The sequence below is a fragment of the Coregonus clupeaformis genome, unplaced genomic scaffold (assembly GCF_020615455.1).
Source record: "Coregonus clupeaformis isolate EN_2021a unplaced genomic scaffold, ASM2061545v1 scaf1166, whole genome shotgun sequence".
In the NCBI taxonomy this organism is placed as follows: Eukaryota; Metazoa; Chordata; class Actinopteri; order Salmoniformes; family Salmonidae; genus Coregonus; species Coregonus clupeaformis.
In genome coordinates, this window is record NW_025534620.1 from 95219 (window position 1) to 121351 (window position 26133).

At 45.6% G+C, this 26133-nt stretch overlaps 1 pseudogene; it reads left to right on the forward strand.

Moving 5' to 3' along the window:
• The first annotated feature begins 10 nt into the window (after positions 1-10).
• On the forward strand, positions 11-25386 carry LOC123481317 (annotated as a pseudogene).
• Positions 25387-26133: the final 747 nt, after the last annotated feature.

Here is a 26133-nt window from a genome sequence, read left to right on the forward strand (position 1 = left end):
GGAGGAGGGGAGACAGTTAGACCCCCTTATAGAGGAACGCTGGTCCTCCGCCACCCTCAGAGTCCTCTCCTCCATGCCCAGCCGCACCATCGGTAAGTCACCCCTACGACACCCTTATGACACACTTATGAAACCTCTACGACACTGTTATTACAGTCTTAAGACAGCTGTATGTACACCTAACTAGTATTTCTTCTTTTCACACTTCATGAGAGAGAGGTAGTTTCAGAAGTCAAAACTATTTCTGCCATTGTCGTGTGACTGTTAGTTCCTCTAGCAGGTGCACCAGCAGCCAGTCAGCCAGCCAGTCAGTCAGCCAGTCAGTCAGCCAGTCAGCCAGTCAGCCAGTCAGTCAGTCAGTCAGTCAGCCAGTCAGCCACTATCAACCCATCAACAGATACTGTATCTAACACAGTGGCTCTAAAAACACCATGGCACAAAGTAGAGTTCTGTCCGTCTATCAGACAGTTTAGGAATCATGCATCTACACACACACCTCTTCACTTTCTCTCTCCTCTCTCTAGGTCGCAGTCGAGGTGCTATCATCTCTCAGTACTGTAACAAGACCATGAAGTTGAGGAGACGCAGACAGAGCAGACCTTCCATAAAAGACTTTTCCCGCTCCGCACGACCCAGTATCCGTGGTTACGGCGTGGAGACGGGAGGCGTGGAGACCGAAGGCGTGGAAGGGGAGGGTGAGGTCACTTGCGTAAACGTTACACACACACACACTGAAATACCAACATTTTTGTTGTAATGATGTCATAACCTACGCATAACTAATGTGTGTGTGTGTCCGTGCATCTGTCCATCTGTGTGTGTGTGTCTTTGCGTGCGCGCTGCAGGGCGTAAGCGTGACCACCTGGTCAACAACCTTCAGAACCTCTCTCTGAGTGACCGGGTCAGGATGCTGCGAGCCATGCCTCTGTCTGTGGCTGAGAAGAGTGAACTAAGGTATCTACACTCCTCTATCACCTCTCTCTCTCTCTCTCTCTCTCTTTCTCCATCCCTCTATCACCCCTCTCTCTCTCTCTTTCTCCATCCCTCTATCACCTCTCTCTCTTTCTCCATCCCTCTATCACCCCTCTCTCTCTCTTTCTCCATCCCTCTATCACCCCTCTCTCTCTCTCTTTCTCCATCCCTCTATCACCCCTCTCTCTCTCTTTCTCCATCCCTCTATCACCCCTCTCTCTCTCTTTCTCCATCCCTCTATCACCCCTCTCTCTCTCTTTCTCCATCCCTCTATCACCCCTCTCTCTCTCTTTCTCCATCCCTCTATCACCCCTCTCTCTCTCTTTCTCCATCCCTCTATCACCCCTCTCTCTCTCTTTCTCCATCCCTCTATCACCTCTCTCTCTCTTTCTCCATCCCTCTATCACCCCTCTCTTTCTCCATCCCTCTATCACCTCTCTCTCTCTTTCTCCATCCCTCTATCACCCCTCTCTCTCTTTCTCCATCCCTCTATCACCCCTCTCTCTCTCTTTCTCCATCCCTCTATCACCCCTCTCTCTCTCTTTCTCCATCCCTCTATCACCCCTCTCTCTCTCTTTCTCCATCCCTCTATCCTGCTGTCTCTATCTCTCTGATGCTCTGAGCCATGCCTCCCTCTGTGGCAGAGAAGAGTGAACTAAGGTATCTGCACTCCTCTATCACCTCTCTCTCTCTCTTTCTTATCCTATCACTCTCTTTCTGTCAGACTCTTCCCTCTCATTATTCTCTCTCTCTCCTCCTCCTCTCTGCAGCTCTATCAATAGTTGTCATGGTCTCATCCTCTATTCCTCTGTCTGTCACTCACTTGTGTATCATCTTGTAACCCCCATCCCTCTCTCTCCCCCCGTCCCTCTCTCTCTCCCCCTGTCCCTCTCTCTCTCCCCCATCCTTCTGTCTCCCATCATTCCTCTCTCTCTCTCTCTCCCCATCTCTCTCTCTCCAGGAGGTTGGCTGATAGGAAGGGTCTACGCTCCAAACACAGTCAGATCCCCTGCTGTAGCCAGCTGAAGTATAACATCATCAACGTAAGTCACACAGACAAACACAGTCAGATCCCCTGCTGTAGCCAGCTGAAGTATAACATCATCAACGTAAGTCACACAGACAAACACAGTCAGATCCCCTGCTGTAGCCAGCTGAAGTATAACATCATCAACGTAAGTCACACAGACAAACACAGTCAGATCCCCTGCTGTAGCCAGCTGAAGTATAACATCATCAACGTAAGTCACACAGACAAACACAGTCAGATCCCCTGCTGTAGCCAGCTGAAGTATAACATCATCAACGTAAGTCACACAGACAAACACAGTCAGATCCCCTGCTGTAGCCAGCTGAAGTATAACATCATCAACGTAAGTCACACAGACAAACACAGTCAGATCCCCTGCTGTAGCCAGCTGAAGTATAACATCATCAACGTAAGTCACACAGACAAACACAGTCAGATCCCCTGCTGTAGCCAGCTGAAGTATAACATCATCAACGTAAGTCACACAGACAAACACAGTCAGATCCCCTGCTGTAGCCAGCTGAAGTATAACATCATCAACGTAAGTCACACAGACAAACACAGTCAGATCCCCTGCTGTAGCCAGCTGAAGTATAACATCATCAACGTAAGTCACACAGACAAACACAGTCAGATCCCCCTGCTGTAGCCAGCTGAAGTATAACATCATCAACGTAAGTCACACAGACAAACACAGTCAGATCCCCTGCTGTAGCCAGCTGAAGTATAACATCATCAACGTAAGTCACACAGACAAACACAGTCAGATCCCCTGCTGTAGCCAGCTGAAGTATAACATCATCAACGTAAGTCACACAGACAAACACAGTCAGATCCGCTGCTCAAATATTACATTGGTCCAGTTCCTGCCCAGATACATTTCAGGCGTTGCATTGCATCAACCAATGGTTGTGCGCCACCACATCATGGACTGCAGTTGGCCATCAGATTGCTGTATCATATGATGTGGTTACTATCTGATATGTTCAACACCTAGTCAGGCCTTGTGAGATCTGGCAGGAGTCTGTCAACGTAGTCAGGCAGGAACGCCACCACTATCATGTATTACATCATCGTGAGTCACCACCCCGTGACCTCATTCTACTTCCTGTAGTGGGACAGTCGCTCATCTAATGAGGTACTAATTTTATCAGCTGATCTGTCTAGACAGCAATCATCGTGTCTGTCATAGTTTCTGTACAAGTCAGGGGTTTACAGCTCTAGTCTCCCAGCGCTCGCCACACACAGACAGACAGACACACAGACAGACACACAGACACACACACAGACAGACACACATACAGACACACATAGACAGACAGATCTTTGTGACAGTAATGTGATGTTGGTGGGTGTTTCCTGTAGCTGTGTGTATCAGTATCTACTGATGGTGTTATAGCCCTCTTGCCCAACACTTAATGCCCCTGTGAGCGTGAATCATGAAGTAATTTCCCTTAGACAAGTCCCTACTCATTACGTCAAAGCAGAGTTTCTCAGATGTCAACTAAGTTATTATGAGGCTTTTTTAGTTCATGGGGAAACAGAATGTGTGTGTTCCTATAATTCTAATTCTCTGCTCAATGGGTTAGTATGTGGACACAAACATTACTGTACTTGACACTGACCCTCTCCTCTCCTCTCCTCTCCTCTCCTCTCCTCTCCTCTCCTCTAGGCTCTGAGACATAGCTGGTACAGCTGTCTGTCCTTCCTCCACTCCCTACAACTGTGGCAGGTAAGTCTCTCTCTCTCTCTCTCTCTCTCTCTCTCTCTCTCTGTTCTTTCTCACTATCTCTGTTCCTCTTCCCCAGGTGGCGCTGAAGAGGGTGAGCGGTCGTTTCGGCACCGGCGTCCTCTCCTACTTCCTGTTCGTCAAGACCCTCCTCTTCTTCAACATCTTCCTGTTCCTGGTCACGGTTTTGTTCCTGGCCCTGCCCCAGGCAGTACACCCCCCCAGGTTAACCCAGGGACACGTAGCCTTCTCTGGGCTGGAGCTGCTCACTGGAGGGGTAAGAACCAGACATTCACCTCATACCAAACATACTGTCCCATACCCCCAAACAGCACCAGGCATTACACCCCTCCAGGCTGCTCACTGGAGGGGTATCCTCATACCAAACATACCTCCCCCTCTCCGTCCCCCGTCTCACTCTCTCCCTCCTCTCGCTCTCTCTCTCCTCTCCTCTCTCTCTCTCTCTCCCTCTCCCCAGGGTTATTTCTCAGACTCAGTGATGTACTATGGTTACTATAGTAACTCTACCCTGTATAAGAACTGTAGTATCAGTAGTAGCGGTATGGACCAGCAGCCCAGTCACTCTCCATCTAAAAGGACAATGGAAACAGACTGTGGAGTGAAGCTGTCCTACAACATGCCCCTGGCATACTTCTTCACCATAGGAGGGGCTTTCTTCATCACCTGCATCATCCTCGTCTACAGGTGTGTGTGTGTGTGTGTGTGTGTGTGTGTGTGTGGGGGGGGGGGTGTCTCTGTCTTTCGTCAGAGAGAGAGAGACTACTTCAGTGTACACTGAGTATACCAAACATTAGGAACACCTTCCTAATACTGAGTTGCACCCCCTTTTGCCCTCAGAACAGCCTCAATTTGTCAGGGTTATGGACTCTACAAGGTGTTGAAAGCGTTCCACAGGGATGCTGGCCCATGTTGACTCCAATGCTTCCCACAGTTGTGTCAAATTGGCTGGATGTCCTTTGGGTGGTGGGCCATGCTTGATACACACGGGAAACTGTTGAGCGTGAAAAACCCAGCAGCGTTGCAGTTCTTGACACACTCAAACCGGTGCACCTGGCACCTACTACCATACCCTGTTCGAAGGCACTTCAATCTTTTGTCTTGTCCATTCACCCTCTGAATGGCACACATACACAATCCATGTCTCAATTGTCCCAAGGCTTAAAAACCCTTCTTTAACCTGTCTCCTCCCCTTCATCTACACTGATTTGAAGTGGATTTAACAAGTGACATCAATTAGGGATCATAGTTTTCACCTGGATTCACCTGGTCAGTCTGTCATGGAAAGAGCAGGTGTTCCTAATGTTTTGTGCACTCAGTGTATTTAGATGTTAAATGACAGGACTAACAGTTCACAAAGTAAGGGGTGTGTGTGTGTCCTCCCCCCAGCATGTCCAAGTCGTTTGGTCAGAGTTTCCCGTATAGACAAGTCTCATGGTATCCTGGCGATGAAGGTGTTCACTTCCTGGGACTTTAAAGTCATCAAGAAGACCTCCGTCAAACTCCGCTCTGAAAACATCTGCACTCAACTCAAGGTAGGGACACGTACAGATGCACGCTCCTTTGACACGTACACACACAGTTTGTGTTTGTCCGGTATCCTTTTGAACTTCCAGGTCAATATTGAGCTACTCCAGTTTGTTTTCTTTTAATTTGTCAAAGGACATTCTCCTTACAGCGTCCTATACATCCAACACACACTCCCATACACACACACACTCCCATACACACACACTCCCACACACACACACACTCCCATACACACACACTCCCACACACACACACACACTCCCATACACACACACACTCCCATACACACACACACACTCCCATACACACACACACTCCCATACACACACACACACCCATACACACACACACTCCCATACACACACACACACTCCCACACACACACACACACACACTCCCATACACACACACACTCCCACACACTCCCACACACTCCCATACACTCCCATACACACATACACACACATGCAATAATGTTGTTAGTCAGTCAGGAATGTGATGACATAAGATATTTGTTTTGTTTTGCAAAAAACTTGAAGAGGAAAATGCTAATTCGCCTAATTAATCATGATCAGTTGTTAGAGGAGACTAATCGTAACCATGTCTCTCTCTCTCTGTAGGAGTTGTTAGAGGAGACTAATCGTAACCATGTCTCTCTCTCTCTGTAGGAGTTGTTAGAGGAGACTAATCGTAACCATGTCTCTCTCTCTCTCTCTGTCTGTAGGAGTTGTTAGAGGAGACTAATCGTAACCATGTCTCTCTCTCTCTCTGTCTGTAGGAGTTGTTAGAGGAGACTAATCGTAACCATGTCTCTCTCTCTGTCTGTAGGAGTTGTTAGAGGAGACTAATCGTAACCATGTCTCTCTCTCTGTCTGTAGGAGTTGATAGAGGAGACTAATCGTAACCATGTCTCTCTCTCTCTCTCTCTGTAGGAGTTGTTGGAGGAGACTAATCGTAACCATGTCTCTCTCTCTCTCTCTGTAGGAGTTGTTGGAGGAGACTAATCGTAACCATGTCTCTCTCTCTCTCTGTAGGAGTTGTTGGAGGAGACTAATCGTAACCATGTCTCTCTCTCTCTGTAGGAGTTGTTAGAGGAGACTAATCGTAACCATGTCTCTCTCTCTCTCTGTAGGAGTTGTTAGAGGAGACTAATCGTAACCATGTCTCTCTCTCTCTGTAGGAGTTGTTAGAGGAGACTAATCGTAACCATGTCTCTCTCTCTCTGTAGGAGTTGTTAGAGGAGACTAATCGTAACCATGTCTCTCTCTCTGTAGGAGTTGTTAGAGGAGACTAATCGTAACCATGTCTCTCTCTCTCTCTCTCTGTAGGAGTTGTTGGAGGAGACTAATCGTAACCATGTCTCTCTCTCTCTCTGTAGGAGTTGTTGGAGGAGACTAATCGTAACCATGTCTCTCTCTCTCTCTGTAGGAGTTGTTAGAGGAGACTAATCGTAACCATGTCTCTCTCTCTGTAGGAGTTGTTAGAGGAGACTAATCGTAACCATGTCTCTCTCGCTCTCTCTCTGTAGGAGTTGTTGGAGGAGACTAATCGTAACCATGTCTCTCTCTCTCTCTGTAGGAGTTGTTGGAGGAGACTAATCGGAAGCATGTCTCTCTCTCTCTGTAGGAGTTGTTGGAGGAGACTAATCGTAACCATGTCTCTCTCTCTCTCTGTAGGAGTTGTTAGAGGAGACTAATTGTAACCATGTCTCTCTCTCTCTGTAGGAGTTGATAGAGGAGACTAATCGTAACCATGTCTCTCTCTTTCTGTAGGAGTTGTTGGAGGAGACTAATCGTAACCATGTCTCTCTCTCTCTGTAGGAGTTGATAGAGGAGACTAATCGTAACCATGTCTCTCTCTCTCTGTAGGAGTTGTTGGAGGAGACTAATCGTAACCATGTCTCTCTCTCTCTCTGTAGGAGTTGATAGAGGAGACTAATCGTAACCATGTCTCTCTCTCTCTCTCTGTCTGTAGGAGTTGTTAGAGGAGACTAATCGTAACCATGTCTCTCTCTCTCTGTAGGAGTTGTTGGAGGAGACTAATCGTAACCATGTCTCTCTCTCTCTGTAGGAGTTGTTGGAGGAGACTAATCGTAACCATGTCTCTCTCTCTCTGTAGGAGTTGTTAGAGGAGACTAATCGTAACCATGTCTCTCTCTCTCTGTAGGAGTTGTTAGAGGAGACTAATCGTAACCATGTCTCTCTCTCTCTCTCTGTAGGAGTTGTTGGAGGAGACTAATCGTAACCATGTCTCTCTCTCTCTCTGTAGGAGTTGTTGGAGGAGACTAATCGTAACCATGTCTCTCTCTCTCTCTGTAGGAGTTGTTGGAGGAGAATAATCGTAACCATGTCTCTCTCTCTCTGTCTGTAGGAGTTGTTGGAGGAGACTAATCGTAACCATGTCTCTCTCTCTCTGTAGGAGTTGTTGGAGGAGACTAATCGTAACCATGTCTCTCTCTCTCTCTGTAGGAGTTGTTGGAGGAGACTAATCGTAACCATGTCTCTCTCTCTCTGTCTGTAGGAGTTGTTGGAGGAGACTAATCGCAACCATGTCTCTCTCTCTCTCTGTAGGAGTTGTTGGAGGAGACTAATCGTAACCATGTCTCTCTCTCTCTGTCTGTAGGAGTTGTTGGAGGAGACTAATCGTAACCATGTCTCTCTCTCTCTGTAGGAGTTGTTGGAGGAGACTAATCGGAAGCATGTCCAGAAGACAGTGTGTCAGAGAATAGGACGTGTGACAGTACATGGTCTGGCATGGTTCATCTGTATAGGCAGTACTGTGGCCTGTGTTCTAGCTCTGTACTACTTCTCTGAGTACATGCACAAGGTAAGAGACACACTTTTTCAGCTCCTGTACATTGCTTTCATCCTCCACTTTCATTTTCCACCTTCACACCTTCTTCCTCTCCTCCTCCCTCCCTCTCTAGGACCTCCAGTACAGATCTCGTATTCCCACTAAGGACCCTCTCCTGAAGGAAGCCAGTCTGTTAGCCCTGCCAGTCGTAGTGTCTCTCATCAACCTCCTGCTCCCTGGCCTCTTCAACGCTACTGCCTGGATGGAGGAGTACGACTCGCCCAGCGTACACACATACGTCTCCATCAGCAGGTAGAGGGGTGGAACTGCAGTCCACAAACTTAATTTAGACGTTTTTGTGTGGATGGAGGAGTACGACTCCCCCATCGTACGCACATACATCGCCATCTGTAGGTAGAGGGGTGGAAGTGCATCCTACAGACGTAATGGGAAGTTAATGGAGAGTTTATGGAAATCAAGAGTCTTGCTAGTTGACAGAAGTGTGTGTGTGTTTGTCTGTGTGTTCTAAACATTTAAAAAATCTACTATTTGTGTGTTTGAGGAACCTGATGTTGAAAGTGAGCGTGCTCGTAGTGCTGTGCTTCCATTGGCTGGGCCGGATCGCTTCTGACCCCAACAGCATCGGCCTGCAGGTGAGAGGAACATTTGCGTTCCAGCATTCCGATTCTGTCCCAACGTTCCAATTACAGCATTATCTACTCGACAGTGTCCAGAACTATTTTGCTCAAAATGAAATCTGTGCTGCTGTTATGACTCGTGTCTCCTGTGTTGTTGTTGATATTGATGATGTTGATATTGAGGATGTTGTTGATATTGATGATGTTGATATTGTTGATGTTGTTGATGTGGTTAATATTGATGTTGTTTATATTGATGATGATGTTGATATATAGTCCTGTGTAGCTCAGTTGGTAGAGCATGGCGCTTTGCAACGCCAGGGTTGTGGGGTTCGATTCCCACGGGGGGCCAGTATGAAAATGTATGCACTCACTAACTGTAAGTCGCTCTGGATAAGAGCGTCTGCTAACTGAATAAATTGTCAAATGTAAATATTGATGTTGTTGTTGATGTAGTTTCTTGTGTTGTTGTTGTCAGTGCTGGGAGAGTTTTGTAGGACAGGAGCTGTACCGCTTCCTCCTCATGGATTTCATCTTTACCATACTGGACACCTTCTTTGGAGAGTTCCTCTGGAGGTGGGTACTCTGTCTGTCTCGCTCTCTCTCTCTCTCTCGCTCTCTGTCTGTGTCTCTCGCTCTCTCTCTCTGTCTCTCTCGCTCTCTCTCTTTCTCTCTCTCTCGCTCTCTGTCTGTGTCTCTCTCTCTCTCTCTGTCTGTGCGCTCTGTGTCTCTCGCTCTCGCTCTCTCTCTCTCTCTCCCTCATATTTTCTTGCTCATAAACTCGGCAACTCTTTCAACGCATTATACAGTCTCTATCGCTTTCTTTCCCATTCTCAATCCTTTATCCCTTATTATTCTCTCTCTCCTTCTCTCCCTCTCTCCTTCTCTCTCTCTCCTGCAGGTTGTTTTCTCAGAGGGTGTTGAAGAGGAAAAGGAAGCCTGTGTTTGACATCGCCAGGAACGTGTTGGAACTCATCTACGGACAGACACTGGCCTGGTATGACCTCTAACCCTAAACCTAACCTTAACCCTACACCTAGCCTTAACCCTGGCCTGGTATGACCTCTAACCCTGGCCCTAAACCTAACCTTAACCATACACCTAGCCTTAACCCTGGCCTGGTATGACCTCTAACCCTGGCCCTAAACCTAACCTTAACCCTACACCTAGCCTTAACCCTGGCCTGGTATGACCTCTAACCCTGGCCCTAAACCTAACCTTAACCATACACTGAGCCTTAACCCTGGCCTGGTATGACCTCTAACCCTGGCCCTAAACCTAACCTTAACCCTACACCTAGCCTTAACCCTGGCCTGGTATGACCTCTAACGCTGGCCCTAAACCTAACCTTAACCATACACCTAGCCTTAACCCTGGCCTGGTATGACCTCTAACCCTGGCCCTAAACCTAACCTTAACCCTACACCTAGCCTTAACCCTGGCCTGGTATGACCTCTAACCCTGGCCCTAAACCTAACCTTAACCCTACACCTAGCCTTAACCCTGGCCTGGTATGACCTCTAACCCTGGCCCTAACCTTAACCCTACACCTAGCCTTAACCCTGGCCTGGTATGACCTCTAACCCTGGCCCTAACCTTAACCCTACACCTAGCCTTAACCCTGGCCTGGTATGACCTCTAACCCTGGCCCTAAACCTAACCTTAACCATACACCTAGCCTTAACCCTGGCCTGGTATGACCTCTAACCCTGGCCCTAAACCTAACCTTAACCCTACACCTAGCCTTAACCCTGGCCTGGTATGACCTCTAACCCTGGCCCTAAACCTAACCTTAACCCTACACCTAGCCTTAACCCTGGCCTGGTATGACCTCTAACCCTGGCCCTAAACCTAACCTTGTACACTTGAGTCTCTGTGTTGTGGAGGTTGGGGTGTTGTAGTGATGTATCATGTCTGTGTTGGGGTGTTGTAGTGATGTTGTATTGTCTGGAGGTTGGGGTTGTTGTAGTGATGTTGTATCATGTCTGTGTTGTGGAGGTTGGGGGTGTTGTAGTGATGTTGTATGATGTCTGTGTAGGTTGGGGGTGTTGTAGTGATGTTGTATCATGTCTGTGTTGTGGAGGTTGGGGTGATGTTGTATCATGTCTGTGTTGTGGAGGTTGGGGGTGTTGTAGTGATGTTGTATCATGTCTGTGTTGTGGAGGTTGGGGGTGTTGTAGTGATGTTGTATCATGTCTGTGTTGTGGAGGTTGGGGTGTTGTAGTGATGTTGTATGATGTCTGTGTTGTGGAGGTTGGGGGTGTTGTAGTGATGTTGTGTAGGTTGGGGGTGTTGTAGTGATGTTGTATGATGTCTGTGTTGTGTAGGTTGGGGGTGTTGTAGTGATGTTGTCTGTGTTGTGTAGGTTGTGGGGTTGTAGTGATGTTGTATCATGTTGGGGGTGTTGTAGTGATGTTGTATCATGTCTGTTGTGTAGGTTGGGGGTGTTGTAGTGATGTTGTCTGTGTTGTGGAGGTTGGGGGTGTTGTAGTGATGTTGTATCATGTCTGTGTTGTGGAGGTTGGGGTGATGTAGTGATGTTGTATCATGTCTGTTGTGTAGGTTGGGGGTGTTGTAGTGATGTTGTATCATGTCTGTGTTGTGGAGGTTGGGGGTGTTGTAGTGATGTTGTATGATGTCTGTGTTGTGGAGGTTGGGGTGATGTTGTATCATGTCTGTGTTGTAGAGGTTGGGGTGTTGTAGTGATGTATCATGTCTGTGTTGGGGTGTTGTAGTGATGTTGTATTGTCTGGAGGTTGGGGTTGTTGTAGTGATGTTGTATCATGTCTGTGTTGTGGAGGTTGGGGGTGTTGTAGTGATGTTGTATGATGTCTGTGTGTAGGTTGGGGGTGTTGTAGTGATGTTGTATCATGTCTGTGTTGTGGAGGTTGGGGGTGTTGTAGTGATGTTGTATCATGTCTGTGTTGTGGAGGTTGGGGGTGTTGTAGTGATGTTGTATCATGTCTGTTGTGGAGGTTGGGGGGGTTGTAGTGATGTTGTATCATGTATGTGTTGTGGAGGTTGGGGGGTTGTAGTGATGTTGTATCATGTCTGTGTTGTGGAGGTTGGGGGGGTTGTAGTGATGTTGTGTAGGTTGGGGGTGTTGTAGTGATGTTGTATGATGTCTGTGTTGTGTAGGTTGGGGGTGTTGTAGTGATGTTGTATCATGTATGTGTTGTGGAGGTTGGGGGTGTTGTAGTGATGTTGTATCATGTCTGTTGTGTAGGTTGGGGGTGTTGTAGTGATGTTGTCTGTGTTGTGGAGGTTGGGGGTGTTGTAGTGATGTTGTATCATGTCTGTGTTGTGGAGGTTGGGGTGATGTAGTGATGTTGTATCATGTCTGTTGTGTAGGTTGGGGGTGTTGTAGTGATGTTGTATCATGTCTGTGTTGTGGAGGTTGGGGGTGTTGTAGTGATGTTGTATGATGTCTGTGTGTAGGTTGGGGGTGTTGTAGTGATGTTGTATCATGTCTGTGTTGTGGAGGTTGGGGTGATGTTGTATCATTTCTGTGTTGTAGAGGTTGGGGGTGTTGTAGTGATGTTGTATGATGTCTGTGTTGTGGAGGTTGGGGGTGTTGTAGTGATGTTGTATCATGTCTGTGTTGTGGGGGTTGGGGGGTTGTAGTGATGTTGTATCATGTATGTGTTGTGGAGGTTGGGGGGTTGTAGTGATGTTGGGTGTGTTGTAGTGATGTTGTATGATGTCTGTGTTGTGTAGGTTGGGGGTGTTGTAGTGATGTTGTCTGTGTTGTGTAGGTTGGGGGGGTTGTAGTGATGTTGTATCATGTATGTGTTGTGGAGGTTGGGGGTGTTGTAGTGATGTTGTATCATGTCTGTTGTGGAGGTTGGGGGTGTTGTAGTGATGTTGTATCATGTCTGTTGTGGAGGTTGGGGGTTGTAGTGATGTTGTATCATGTCTGTGTTGTAGTGATGTTGTATCATGTCTGTGTTGTGGAGGTTGGGGGTGTTGTAGTGATGTTGTATCATGTCTGTGTTGTAGTGATGTTGTATCATGTCTGTGTTGTGGAGGTTGGGGGTGTTGTAGTGATGTTGTATCATGTATGTGTTGTGGAGGTTGGGGGTGTTGTAGTGATGTTGTATGATGTCTGTGTTGTGGAGTTTGGGGGTGTTGTAGTGATGTTGTATGATGTCTGTGTGTAGGTTGGGGGTGTTGTAGTGATGTTGTATCATGTCTGTGTTGTGGAGGTTGGGGTGATGTTGTATCATGTCTGTGTTGTGGAGGTTGGGGGTGTTGTAGTGATGTTGTATCATGTATGTGTTGTGGAGGTTGGGGGTGTTGTAGTGATGTTGTATCATGTCTGTGTGTAGGTTGGGGGTGTTGTAGTGATGTTGTATGATGTCTGTGTTGTGGAGGTTGGGGTGATGTATCATGTCTGTGTTGTGGAGGTTGGGGGTGTTGTAGTGATGTTGTATACATGTCTGTTGTGTAGGTTGGGGGTGTTGTAGTGATGTTGTATCATGTCTGTGTTGTGGAGGTTGGGGGGTTGTATTGATGTTGTATCATGTCTGTGTTGAGGAGGTTGGGGGGTTGTAGTGATGTTGTATCATGTCTGTGTTGTGGAGGTTGGGGGGTTGTAGTGATGTTGTGTAGGTTGGGGGTGTTGTAGTGATGTATCATGTCTGTGTTGTGGAGGTTGGGGTGATGTTGTATCATGTCTGTGTTGTGGAGGTTGGGGGTGTTGTAGTGATGTTGTATGATGTCTGTGTTGTGGAGGTTGGGGGTGTTGTAGTGATGTTGTTTCATGTCTGTGTTGTGGAGGTTGGGGTGATGTTGTATCATGTCTGTGTTGTGGAGGTTGGAGGTGTTGTAGTGATGTTGTATCAAGTCTGTTGTGTAGTTTGGGGGTGGTGTAGTGATGTTGTATCATGTATGTGTTGTGGAGGTTGGGGGGTTGTAGTGATGTTGTATCATGTCTGTGTTGAGGAGGTTGGGGGGTTGTAGTGATGTTGTATCATGTCTGTTGTGTAGGTTGGGGTGATGTTGTATCATGTCTGTGTTGTGGAGGTTGGGGGTGTTGTAGTGATGTTGTATCATGTCTGTTGTGTAGTTTGGGGGTGGTGTAGTGATGTTGTATCATGTATGTGTTGTGTAGGTTGGGGGTGTTGTAGTGATGTTGTATCATGTATGTGTTGTGGAGGTTGGGGGGTTGTAGTGATGTTGTATCATGTCTGTTGTGTAGGTTGGGGGTGTTGTAGAATGTTGTATCATGTATGTGTTGTAGTGATGTTGTATCATGTATGTGTTGTGGAGTTTGGGGGGTTGTAGTGATGTTGTATCATGTCTGTGTTGTGTAGGTTGGGGGGGTTGTAGTGATGTTGTATCATGTCTGTGTTGTGGAGGTTGGGGGGGTTGTAGTGATGTTGTATCATGTCTGTGTTGTGGAGGTTGGGGGTGTTGTAGTGATGTTGTATCATGTCTGTTGTGTAGGTTTGTGGGTGTTGTAGTGATGTTGTATCATGTCTGTGTTGTGGAGGTTGGGGTGATGTTGTATCATGTCTGTGTTGTGGAGGTTGGGGGTGTTGTAGTGGTGTTGTATGATGTCTGTGTTGTGGAGGTTGGGGTGATGTTGTATCATGTCTGTGTTGTGGAGGTTGGGGGTGTTGTAGTGATGTTGTATCATGTCTGTTGTGTAGGTTGGGGGTGTTGTAGTGATGTTGTATCATGTATGTGTTGTGGAGGTTGGGGGTGTTGTAGTGATGTTGTATCATGTCTGTGTGTAGGTTGGGGGGTTGTAGTGATGTTGTATCATGTCTGTGTTGTGGAGGTTGGGGTGATGTTGTATCATGTCTGTGTTGTGGAGGTTGGGGGTGTTGTAGTGATGTTGTATCATGTATGTGTTGTGGAGGTTGGGGGTGTTGTAGTGATGTTGTATCATGTCTGTGTGTAGGTTGGGGGTGTTGTAGTGATGTTGTATGATGTCTGTGTTGTGGAGGTTGGGGTGATGTATCATGTCTGTGTTGTGGAGGTTGGGGGTGTTGTAGTGATGTTGTATCATGTCTGTTGTGTAGGTTTGGGGTGTTGTAGTGATGTTGTATCATGTCTGTGTTGTGGAGGTTGGGGGGTTGTATTGATGTTGTATCATGTCTGTGTTGAGGAGGTTGGGGGGTTGTAGTGATGTTGTATCATGTCTGTGTTGTGGAGGTTGGGGGGTTGTAGTGATGTTGTGTAGGTTGGGGGTGTTGTAGTGATGTTGTATCATGTCTGTGTTGTGGAGGTTGGGGTGATGTTGTATCATGTCTGTGTTGTGGAGGTTGGGGGGTGTTGTAGTGATGTTGTATGATGTCTGTGTTGTGGAGGTTGGGGGTGTTGTAGTGATGTTGTATCATGTCTGTGTTGTGGAGGTTGGGGTGATGTTGTATCATGTCTGTGTTGTGGAGGTTGGGGGTGTTGTAGTGATGTTGTATCAAGTCTGTTGTGTAGTTTGGGGGTGGTGTAGTGATGTTGTATCATGTATGTGTTGTGGAGGTTGGGGGGTTGTAGTGATGTTGTATCATGTCTGTGTTGAGGAGGTTGGGGGGTTGTAGTGATGTTGTATCATGTCTGTTGTGTAGGTTGGGGGTGTTGTAGAATGTTGTATCATGTATGTGTTGTAGTGATGTTGTATCATGTATGTGTTGTGGAGGTTGGGGGTTGTAGTGATGTTGTATCATGTCTGTGTTGTGTAGGTTGGGGGGTTGTAGTGATGTTGTATCATGTCTGTGTTGGGGGGGTTGTAGTGATGTTGTATCATGTCTGTGTTGTGGAGGTTGGGGGTGTTGTAGTGATGTTGTATCATGTCTGTTGTGTAGGTTTGTGGGTGTTGTAGTGATGTTGTATCATGTCTGTGTTGTGGAGGTTGGGGTGATGTTGTATCATGTCTGTGTTGTGGAGGTTGGGGGTGTTGTAGTGGTGTTGTATGATGTCTGTGTTGTGGAGGTTGGGGTGATGTTGTATCATGTATGTGTTGTGGAGGTTGGGGGTGTTGTAGTGATGTTGTATCATGTCTGTGTGTAGGTTGGGGGTGTTGTAGTGATGTTGTATCATGTCTGTGTTGTGGAGGTTGGGGTGATGTTGTATCATGTCTGTGTTGTGGAGGTTGGGGGTGTTGTAGTGGTGTTGTATGATGTCTGTGTTGTGGAGGTTGGGGTGATGTTGTATCATGTCTGTGTTGTGGAGGTTGGGGGTGTTGTAGTGATGTTGTATCATGTCTGTTGTGTAGGTTGGGGGTGTTGTAGTGATGTTGTATCATGTATGTGTTGTGGAGGTTGGGGGTGTTGTAGTGATGTTGTATCATGTCTGTGTGTAGGTTGGGGGGTGTTGTAGTGATGTTGTATCATGTCTGTGTTGTGGAGGTTGGGGTGATGTTGTATCATGTCTGTGTTGTGGAGGTTCGGGGTGTTGTAGTGATGTTGTATCATGTCTGTGTTGTGGAGGTTGGGGGTGTTGTAGTGATGTTGTATCATGTCTGTGTTGTGGAGGGTGGGGGTGTTGTAGTGATGTTGTATCATGTCTGTTGTGTAGGTTGGGGGTGTTGTAGTGATGTTGTATCATGTATGTGTTGTGGAGGTTGGGGGTGTTGTAGTGATGTTGTATCATGTCTGTGTGTAGGTTGGGGGGTTGTAGTGATGTTGTATCATGTCTGTGTTGTGGAGGTTGGGGTGATGTTGTATCATGTCTGTGTTGTGGAGGTTGGGGGTGTTGTAGTGATGTTGTATCATGTCTGTTGTGTAGGTTGGGGGTGTTGTAGTGATGTTGTATCATGTATGTGTTGTGGAGGTTGGGGGTGTTGTAGTGATGTTGTATCATGTCTGTGTGTAGGTTGGGGGGGTTGTAGTGATGTTGTATCATGTCTGTGTTGTGGAGGTTGGGGTGATGTTGTATCATGTCTGTGTTGTGGAGGTTGGGGGTGTTGTAGTGATGTTGTATCATGTATGTGTTGTGGAGGTTGGGGGTGTTGTAGTGATGTTGTATCATGTCTGTGTGTAGGTTGGGGGTGTTGTAGTGATGTTGTATGATGTCTGTGTTGTGGAGGTTGGGGTGATGTATCATGTCTGTGTTGTGGAGGTTGGGGGTGTTGTAGTGATGTTGTATCATGTCTGTTGTGTAGGTTGGGGGTGTTGTAGTGATGTTGTATCATGTCTGTGTTGTGGAGGTTGGGGGGTTGTATTGATGTTGTATCATGTCTGTGTTGAGGAGGTTGGGGGGTTGTAGTGATGTTGTATCATGTCTGTGTTGTGGAGGTTGGGGGGTTGTAGTGATGTTGTGTAGGTTGGGGGTGTTGTAGTGATGTTGTATCATGTCTGTGTTGTGGAGGTTGGGGTGATGTTGTATCATGTCTGTGTTGTGGAGGTTGGGGGTGTTGTAGTGATGTTGTATGATGTCTGTGTTGTGGAGGTTGGGGGTGTTGTAGTGATGTTGTATCATGTCTGTGTTGTGGAGGTTGGGGTGATGTTGTATCATGTCTGTGTTGTGGAGGTTGGGGGTGTTGTAGTGATGTTGTATCAAGTCTGTTGTGTAGTTTGGGGGTGGTGTAGTGATGTTGTATCATGTATGTGTTGTGGAGGTTGGGGGGGTTGTAGTGATGTTGTATCATGTCTGTGTTGAGGAGGTTGGGGGGTTGTAGTGATGTTGTATCATGTCTGTTGTGTAGTTTGGGGGTGGTGTAGTGATGTTGTATCATGTATGTGCTGTGTAGGTTGGGGGTGTTGTAGTGATGTTGTATCATGTATGTGTTGTGGAGGTTGGGGGTTGTAGTGATGTTGTATCATGTCTGTTGTGTAGGTTGGGGGTGTTGTAGAATGTTGTATCATGTATGTGTTGTAGTGATGTTGTATCATGTCTGTGTTGTGTAGGTTGGGGTGTTGTAGTGATGTTGTATCATGTCTGTGTTGTGTAGGTTGGGGTGTTCTAGTGATGTTGTATCATGTCTGTGTTGTAGTGATGTTGTATCATGTCTGTTGTGGAGGTTGGGGGTGTTGTAGTGATGTTGTATCATGTCTGTTGTGTAGGTTTGTGGGTGTTGTAGTGATGTTGTATCATGTCTGTGTTGTGGAGGTTGGGGTGATGTTGTATCATGTCTGTGTTGTGGAGGTTGGGGGGTGTTGTAGTGGTGTTGTATGATGTCTGTGTTGTGGAGGTTGGGGTGATGTTGTATCATGTATGTGTTGTGGAGGTTGGGGGTGTTGTAGTGATGTTGTATCATGTCTGTGTGTAGGTTGGGGGTGTTGTAGTGATGTTGTATCATGTCTGTGTTGTGGAGGTTGGGGTGATGTTGTATCATGTCTGTGTTGTGGAGGTTGGGGGTGTTGTAGTGGTGTTGTATGATGTCTGTGTTGTGGAGGTTGGGGTGATGTTGTATCATGTCTGTGTTGTGGAGGTTGGGGGTGTTGTAGTGATGTTGTATCATGTCTGTTGTGTAGGTTGGGGGTGTTGTAGTGATGTTGTATCATGTATGTGTTGTGGAGGTTGGGGGTGTTGTAGTGATGTTGTATCATGTCTGTGTGTAGGTTGGGGGTGTTGTAGTGATGTTGTATCATGTCTGTGTTGTGGAGGTTGGGGTGATGTTGTATCATGTCTGTGTTGTGGAGGTTCGGGGTGTTGTAGTGATGTTGTATCATGTCTGTGTTGTGTATGTTGGGGGTGTTGTAGTGATGTTGTATCATGTCTGTGTTGTGGAGGGTGGGGGTGTTGTAGTGATGTTGTATCATGTCTGTGTGTAGGTTGGGGGTGTTGTAGTGATGTTGTATCAAGTCTGTTGTGTAGTTTGGGGGTGGTGTAGTGATGTTGTATCATGTATGTGTTGTGGAGGTTGGGGGGTTGTAGTGATGTTGTATCATGTCTGTGTTGAGGAGGTTGGGGGGTTGTAGTGATGTTGTATCATGTCTGTTGTGTAGTTTGGGGGTGGTGTAGTGATGTTGTATCATGTATGTGTTGTGTAGGTTGGGGGTGTTGTAGTGATGTTGTATCATGTATGTGTTGTGGAGGTTGGGGGGTTGTAGTGATGTTGTATCATGTCTGTTGTGTAGGTTGGGGGTGTTGTAGAATGTTGTATCATGTATGTGTTGTAGTGATGTTGTATCATGTATGTGTTGTGGAGGTTGGGGGTTGTAGTGATGTTGTATCATGTCTGTGTTGTGTAGGTTGGGGGGGTTGTAGTGATGTTGTATCATGTCTGTGTTGGGGGGTTGTAGTGATGTTGTATAATGTCTGTGTTGTGGAGGTTGGGGGTGTTGTAGTGATGTTGTATCATGTCTGTTGTGTAGGTTTGTGGGTGTTGTAGTGATGTTGTATCATGTCTGTGTTGTGGAGGTTGGGGGTGATGTTGTATCATGTCTGTGTTGTGGAGGTTGGGGGTGTTGTAGTGGTGTTGTATGATGTCTGTGTTGTGGAGGTTGGGGTGATGTTGTATCATGTCTGTGTTGTGGAGGTTGGGGGTGTTGTAGTGATGTTGTATCATGTCTGTTGTGTAGGTTGGGGGTGTTGTAGTGATGTTGTATCATGTATGTGTTGTGGAGGTTGGGGGTGTTGTAGTGATGTTGTATCATGTCTGTGTGTAGGTTGGGGGTGTTGTAGTGATGTTGTATCATGTCTGTGTTGTGGAGGTTGGGGTGATGTTGTATCATGTCTGTGTTGTGGAGGTTGGGGGTGTTGTAGTGGTGTTGTATGATGTCTGTGTTGTGGAGGTTGGGGTGATGTTGTATCATGTCTGTGTTGTGGAGGTTGGGGGTGTTGTAGTGATGTTGTATCATGTCTGTGTGTAGGTTGGGGGTGTTGTAGTGATGTTGTATCAAGTCTGTTGTGTAGTTTGGGGGTGGTGTAGTGATGTTGTATCATGTATGTGTTGTGGAGGTTGGGGGTTGTAGTGATGTTGTATCATGTCTGTGTTGAGGAGGTTGGGGGGTTGTAGTGATGTTGTATCATGTCTGTTGTGTAGTTTGGGGGTGGTGTAGTGATGTTGTATCATGTATGTGTTGTGTAGGTTGGGGGTGTTGTAGTGATGTTGTATCATGTATGTGTTGTGGAGGTTGGGGGGTTGTAGTGATGTTGTATCATGTCTGTTGTGTAGGTTGGGGGTGTTGTAGAATGTTGTATCATGTATGTGTTGTAGTGATGTTGTATCATGTATGTGTTGTGGAGGTTGGGGGGTTGTAGTGATGTTGTATCATGTCTGTGTTGTGTAGGTTGGGGGGTTGTAGTGATGTTGTATCATGTCTGTGTTGGGGGGGTTGTAGTGATGTTGTATCATGTCTGTGTTGTGGAGGTTGGGGGTGTTGTAGTGATGTTGTATCATGTCTGTTGTGTAGGCTTGTGGGTGTTGTAGTGATGTTGTATCATGTCTGTGTTGTGGAGGTTGGGGTGATGTTGTATCATGTCTGTGTTGTGGAGGTTGGGGGTGTTGTAGTGGTGTTGTATGATGTCTGTGTTGTGGAGGTTGGGGTGATGTTGTATCATGTCTGTGTTGTGGAGGTTGGGGGTGTTGTAGTGATGTTGTATCATGTCTGTTGTGTAGGTTGGGGGTGTTGTAGTGATGTTGTATCATGTATGTGTTGTGGAGGTTGGGGGGTGTTGTAGTGATGTTGTATCATGTCTGTGTGTAGGTTGGGGGTGTTGTAGTGATGTTGTATCATGTCTGTGTTGTGGAGGTTGGGGTGATGTTGTATCATGTCTGTGTTGTGGAGGTTGGGGGTGTTGGAGTGGTGTTGTATGATGTCTGTGTTGTGGAGGTTGGGGGGTGATGTTGTATCATGTCTGTGTTGTGGAGGTTGGGGGTGTTGTAGTGATGTTGTATAATGTCTGTTGTGTAGGTTGGGGGTGTTGTAGTGATGTTGTATCATGTATGTGTTGTGGAGGTTGGGGGGTGTTGTAGTGATGTTGTATCATGTCTGTGTGTAGGTTGGGGGTGTTGTAGTGATGTTGTATCATGTCTGTGTTGTGGAGGTTGGGGTGATGTTGTATCATGTCTGTGTTGTGGAGGTTCGGGGTGTTGTAGTGATGTTGTATCATGTCTGTGTTGTGGAGGTTGGGGGTGTTGTAGTGATGTTGTATCATGTCTGTGTTGTGGAGGGTGGGGGTGTTGTAGTGATGTTGTATAATGTCTGTTGTGTAGGTTGGGGGTGTTGTAGTGATGTTGTATCATGTCTGTGTTGTGGAGGTTGGGGTGATGTTGTATCATGTCTGTGTTGTGGAGGTTGGGGTGTTGTAGTGGTGTTGTATGATGTCTGTGTTGTGGAGGTTGGGGTGATGTTGTATCATGTCTGTGTTGTGGAGGTTGGGGGTGTTGTAGTGATGTTGTATCATGTCTGTTGTGTAGGTTGGGGGTGTTGTAGTGATGTTGTATCATGTATGTGTTGTGGAGGTTGGGGGTGTTGTAGTGATGTTGTATCATGTCTGTGTGTAGGTTGGGGGTGTTGTAGTGATGTTGTATCATGTCTGTGTTGTGGAGGTTGGGGTGATGTTGTATCATGTCTGTGTTGTGGAGGTTGGGGGTGTTGTAGTGATGTTGTATCATGTCTGTGTTGTGGAGGTTCGGGGTGTTGTAGTGATGTTGTATCATGTCTTTGTTGTGGAGGTTGGGGGTGTTGTAGTGATGTTGTATAATGTCTGTTGTGTAGGTTGGGGGTGTTGTAGTGATGTTGTATCATGTCTTTGTTGTGGAGGTTGGGGGTGTTGTAGTGATGTTGTATCATGTCTGTGTTGTGGAGGGTGGGGGTGTTGTAGTGATGTTGTATAATGTCTGTTGTGTAGGTTGGGGGTGTTGTAGTGATGTTGTATCATGTCTGTGTTGTGGAGGTTGGGGGTGTTGTAGTGATGTTGTATAATGTCTGTTGTGTAGGTTGGGGGTGTTGTAGTGATGTTGTATCATGTCTGTGTTGTGTAGGTTGGGGGGGTTGTAGTGATGTTGTATCATGTCTGTTGTGTAGGTTGGGGGTGTTGTAGTGATGTTGTATCATGTATGTGTTGTGTAGGTTGGGGGTGTTGTAGTGATGTTGTATCATGTATGTGTTGTGTAGGTTGGGGATGTTGTAGTGATGTTGTATCATGTTGGGGGTGTTGTAGTGATGTTGTAACATGTCTGTGTTGTGTAGGTTGGGGGTGTTGTAGTGATGTTGTCTGTGTTGTGTAGGTTGGGGGTGTTGTTCACTCCTCTGCTTCCTGCTGTACAGATCATCAAACTACTGCTTCTCTTCTACATGAAGAAGGTACATAAACCTCTGTTTTGATCACTGTGCCATGATCATCCTGGTAACTGGACTATGTAGACTACTTACTATGGAACTACAACTGAACGTCAACTGACCTTGAACCTTGTCTTGACTCTGTACCTTGATCAAACGGTTCTCTGACAGTATTCTCCCCCCCACCAGACTAGTGTAATGATGAACTGCCAGTCCCCTAGGAAGCCCTATAGAGCCAGTCAGATGACCACCATCTTCATCACACTCCTCTGCTTCCCTTCATTCCTGGGGGCTGCCGTGTGTGTTACCTACACTATGTGGAGGTAGGGAGATGGACTGGTGTCAGTACCACACTCTGATGTCAGTAACACACTCACTGAACATATTGAACACACTCACTGAACATATTGAACACACATTAGCAAATTCAAACACACATATACCTGCAATATACAGTATTCACATTGATATACTATAATATCTATATACCTTCCTCCCCTCCTCTCCCTCCAGTATCCGTCCGTCTGAGTCATGCGGTCCGTTCCGTAGCCTGTCCACTATGTTCGAGTCAGGGAAGCTGTGGGTGAAGGAGTTGGGGAGACACAACCCTAACCTGGCCTGGCTAGCCTGGGCTCACAGCTACATCGTGGAGAACCCTCTGTTTCTGTTCCTGGCTGCTGGGATCTTCCTGTGAGTGGTACACACACACACACACACACACACACACACACACACACACACAGACAGACAGACACACACAGACACAGACAGACACCTTTCCTGGCTAGCCTGGGCTCACAGCTACATCGTGGAGAACCCTCTGTTTCTGTTCCTGGTGTCTTCCTGTGAGTGGGATGATTCTGTGAGGGATTTGACACAAACTAAGTTCCTTCAGGATGTTTTGATCATTTCCATTTCTGTCAGTATCTCTGTATAATAGAAAGTTATTGTGATTTTGTGTGTTTTCATACACTCTCTCTTTGTCTCTCTCAGGGTAGTGATTTACTTCAACACCCAGGTGGTGGATGGACAGAGGAAGATCATCAGTCTACTGCAGGAGCAGATAGAAAACGTAATGTCTCAACTAATGTGACTTAACCCTTTATAACAGTGTTATACAGATAGAAAACATACACCTCCTTTTATTACAATACTAATGTCATAATAACACTGTAATAAATATTTACCTTTAGAAAACATCTGAAACCCTACCTCTTCAAAGAGTATCTTAAATAATCCCAGATAGAGACTTTGCTGATAGCTACTTTATTGAGAGAAAAAAATTTACTTACTGTGACATGTGGTTGTCCCACCTAGCTATCTTAAGATGAATGCATTAACTGTAAGCTGCTCTGGATAAGAGTGTCTGCTAAATGACTAAAATGTCAATGTAGAAAATGTACGTTCAACACTGTGTATACAAGCACTTAACTTGACATAAAGGATTCTAACACTGTGTATAATGTGTTAATTGCCAGCTACATGGTTGTTGCCTGGTAACCTGTTCTAACACTGTGTATAATGTGTTAATTGCCAGCTACATGGTTGTTGCCTGGTAACCTGTTCTAACACTGTGTATAATGTGTTAATTGCCAGCTACATGGTTGTTGCCTGGTAACCTGTTCTAATACTGTGTATAATGTGTTAATTGCCAGCTACATGGTTGTTGCCTGGTAACCTGTTCTAACACTGTGTATAGTGTGTTAATTGCCAGCTACATGGTTGTTGCCTGGTAACCTGTTCATTCTCTCTCTAGGAGGGGGAGGATAAGAAGTTCCTGATCACTCGTCTCCAGGCCATCCACCAGCAGAAACCACCCTTCTCTCCTCGCAGACTCACCAGTCAGGCCAGTCAGGTGTGTGTGTGAGATAAATAAAAAAAGAGAGGGAGTGTGTGTGTGTGTGTGTGTGTGTGTGTGTGATAAATAAAAAAAGAGAGGGAGTGTGTGTGTGTGTGTGTGTGTGTGTGTGTGCATGCATGCATGCATTATTTTGTTCCCAATTTCTTCTGGCTCACATTTCTGACAACACTCTTTCTCCTGTCTTCTTCCCAGGATTCCAACGGCTAGCATTCCCACTACTTCTCTCCTATCTCAGTGGAGGGCATATCTCGGAAGATCTCTGAATATCCTTTGGGAAATGTCCTGGATGGAACAAAACTGGATATACCTCTCCTCTACTGCCTCTGGGAAGAGTTGTTAAGTAATTCTTAAACTGGAAAACTATTCTCATAGGATGTACACTCTTTCCCAGGAATCTGGGTTGGGATTGGGACTGGGACTATAAAGGAATTTACTTCTTTACAATAACAAATCCCACATAGGCCAAAACAGGATTCTAATAGGATCCACACTCTTTCCCAGGAATCTGGTCCTTGTAAGGATTGGGAATAGGATTGGGAATGGGACAAAGCAGGATTTCCCTCTTCCAATAACAGGCTACACCTCATAGGGAAAGACCACAGTCTTTATGTGAACTTACTATGGCCAAGCCATAGGCTACATTTTACTGTAACTAGGCTACATTTTACTGTAACTAGGCTACATTTTACTGTAACTAGGCTACACCTTATTGTAACTAGGTTACACCTTACTGTAACTAGGCTACATAGGAAAATACCACTGAGTTTATATGAATTTACTATGGCCAAGCCATAGGCTACACCTTACTGTTTATTCTTCATATGAAATGAAAGGACATGTCACTGTCACAAAACAAAATAATGCTTTATCAAGCTCAATAGTTTCAGCCAAGGATGTTTGTCCTTTAAAAAAAAAACTTGGATTGGAACCCCTGGTCATGAGAAAGGATGTAGGAGTGAAGAGGTGAGGAAACGAGACTGGGATACGGTGTGCTTGTAGGGACACAGAACAGAAAGCACTTTTTTTTACAACTTTGAATAGGGAACAGATCAAATGCCAATAAGCTGCCAACATTGCACAAAGGGTTAAAACAGTGTCATTGTTAAGCAGGGTTAATTCTGTGAAATATAGGATTTTTATTTTTTAATTGTAAATAGTATGATTGTTTTATTACTTTAGATGTTTTATTGTATAAACTGGTCTTTTGTCAACAGCCCTTTCATACCAACTGTGAACAAATAGGTTATTTCTTTCCATTTCTGATATATAACAATTATTTTGTACGATTTTGTTATGTTTTTATGTTAATTGGTGGTCAGGGTATAATTTCGTGATAAGTTTTGTCTCTCTGCTTCCAAAATGGCACTCTTCCCTAGATAGTACACAACTTTCTAGGGCGCTGGCCAAAAGTAGTGCACTCTGTAGAGAATAGAGTGTCTGTTGGGATGCATCCTATGTTTACTGTCTCTGTAGGAGGAGTCCACCGCTTAGTATCGGGCGATCTGATTAGTTCATTCAAAAAGGAAATGGTCGTAGAAGATCAACCACTGAAACAGTACGTTATTTTAATGTCTCTTTTTGTTTTTAAGAAGTTGTTTTATTGTTCGTATACTTTATAGGTAATTAAATGTTTTACCATATCTGCGTGTGTATTTGCTTACCTGATGTGTACCTAGTGGTTATGCTAGACTTCAATATTTTAATTTTCAGTGGAGAAATCTAATATAAATAATTGAAACACATCTTTCTATTTTTTAACATAATTATAATGTATTACAGACATGCAATCAGCACCATAAAAAACAGCTAAATATATTGACAATTTACAAATAATCACTTTCCTGTCCTAATAGCACACATACAGTGGGGGAAAAAAGTATTTAGTCAGCCACCAATTGTGCAAGTTCTCCCACTTAAAAAGATGAGAGAGGCCTGTAATTTTCATCATAGGTACACGTCAACTATGACAGACAAATTGAGAAAAAAAATTCTCCAGAAGATCACATTGTAGGATTTTTTATGAATTTATTTGAAAATTATGGTGGAAAATAAGTATTTGGTCACCTACAAACAAGCAAGATTTCTGGCTCTCACAGACCTGTAACTTCTTCTTTAAGAGGCTCCTCTGTCCTCCACTCGTTACCTGTATTAATGGCACCTGTTTGAACTTGTTATCAGTATAAAAGACACCTGTCCACAACCTCAAACAGTCACACTCCAAACTCCACTATGGCCAAGACCAAAGAGCTGTCAAAGGACACCAGAAACAAAATTATAGACCTGCACCAGGCTGGGAAGACTGAATCTGCAATAGGTAAGCAGCTTGGTTTGAAGAAATCAACTGTGGGAGCAATTATTAGGAAATGGAAGACATACAAGACCACTGA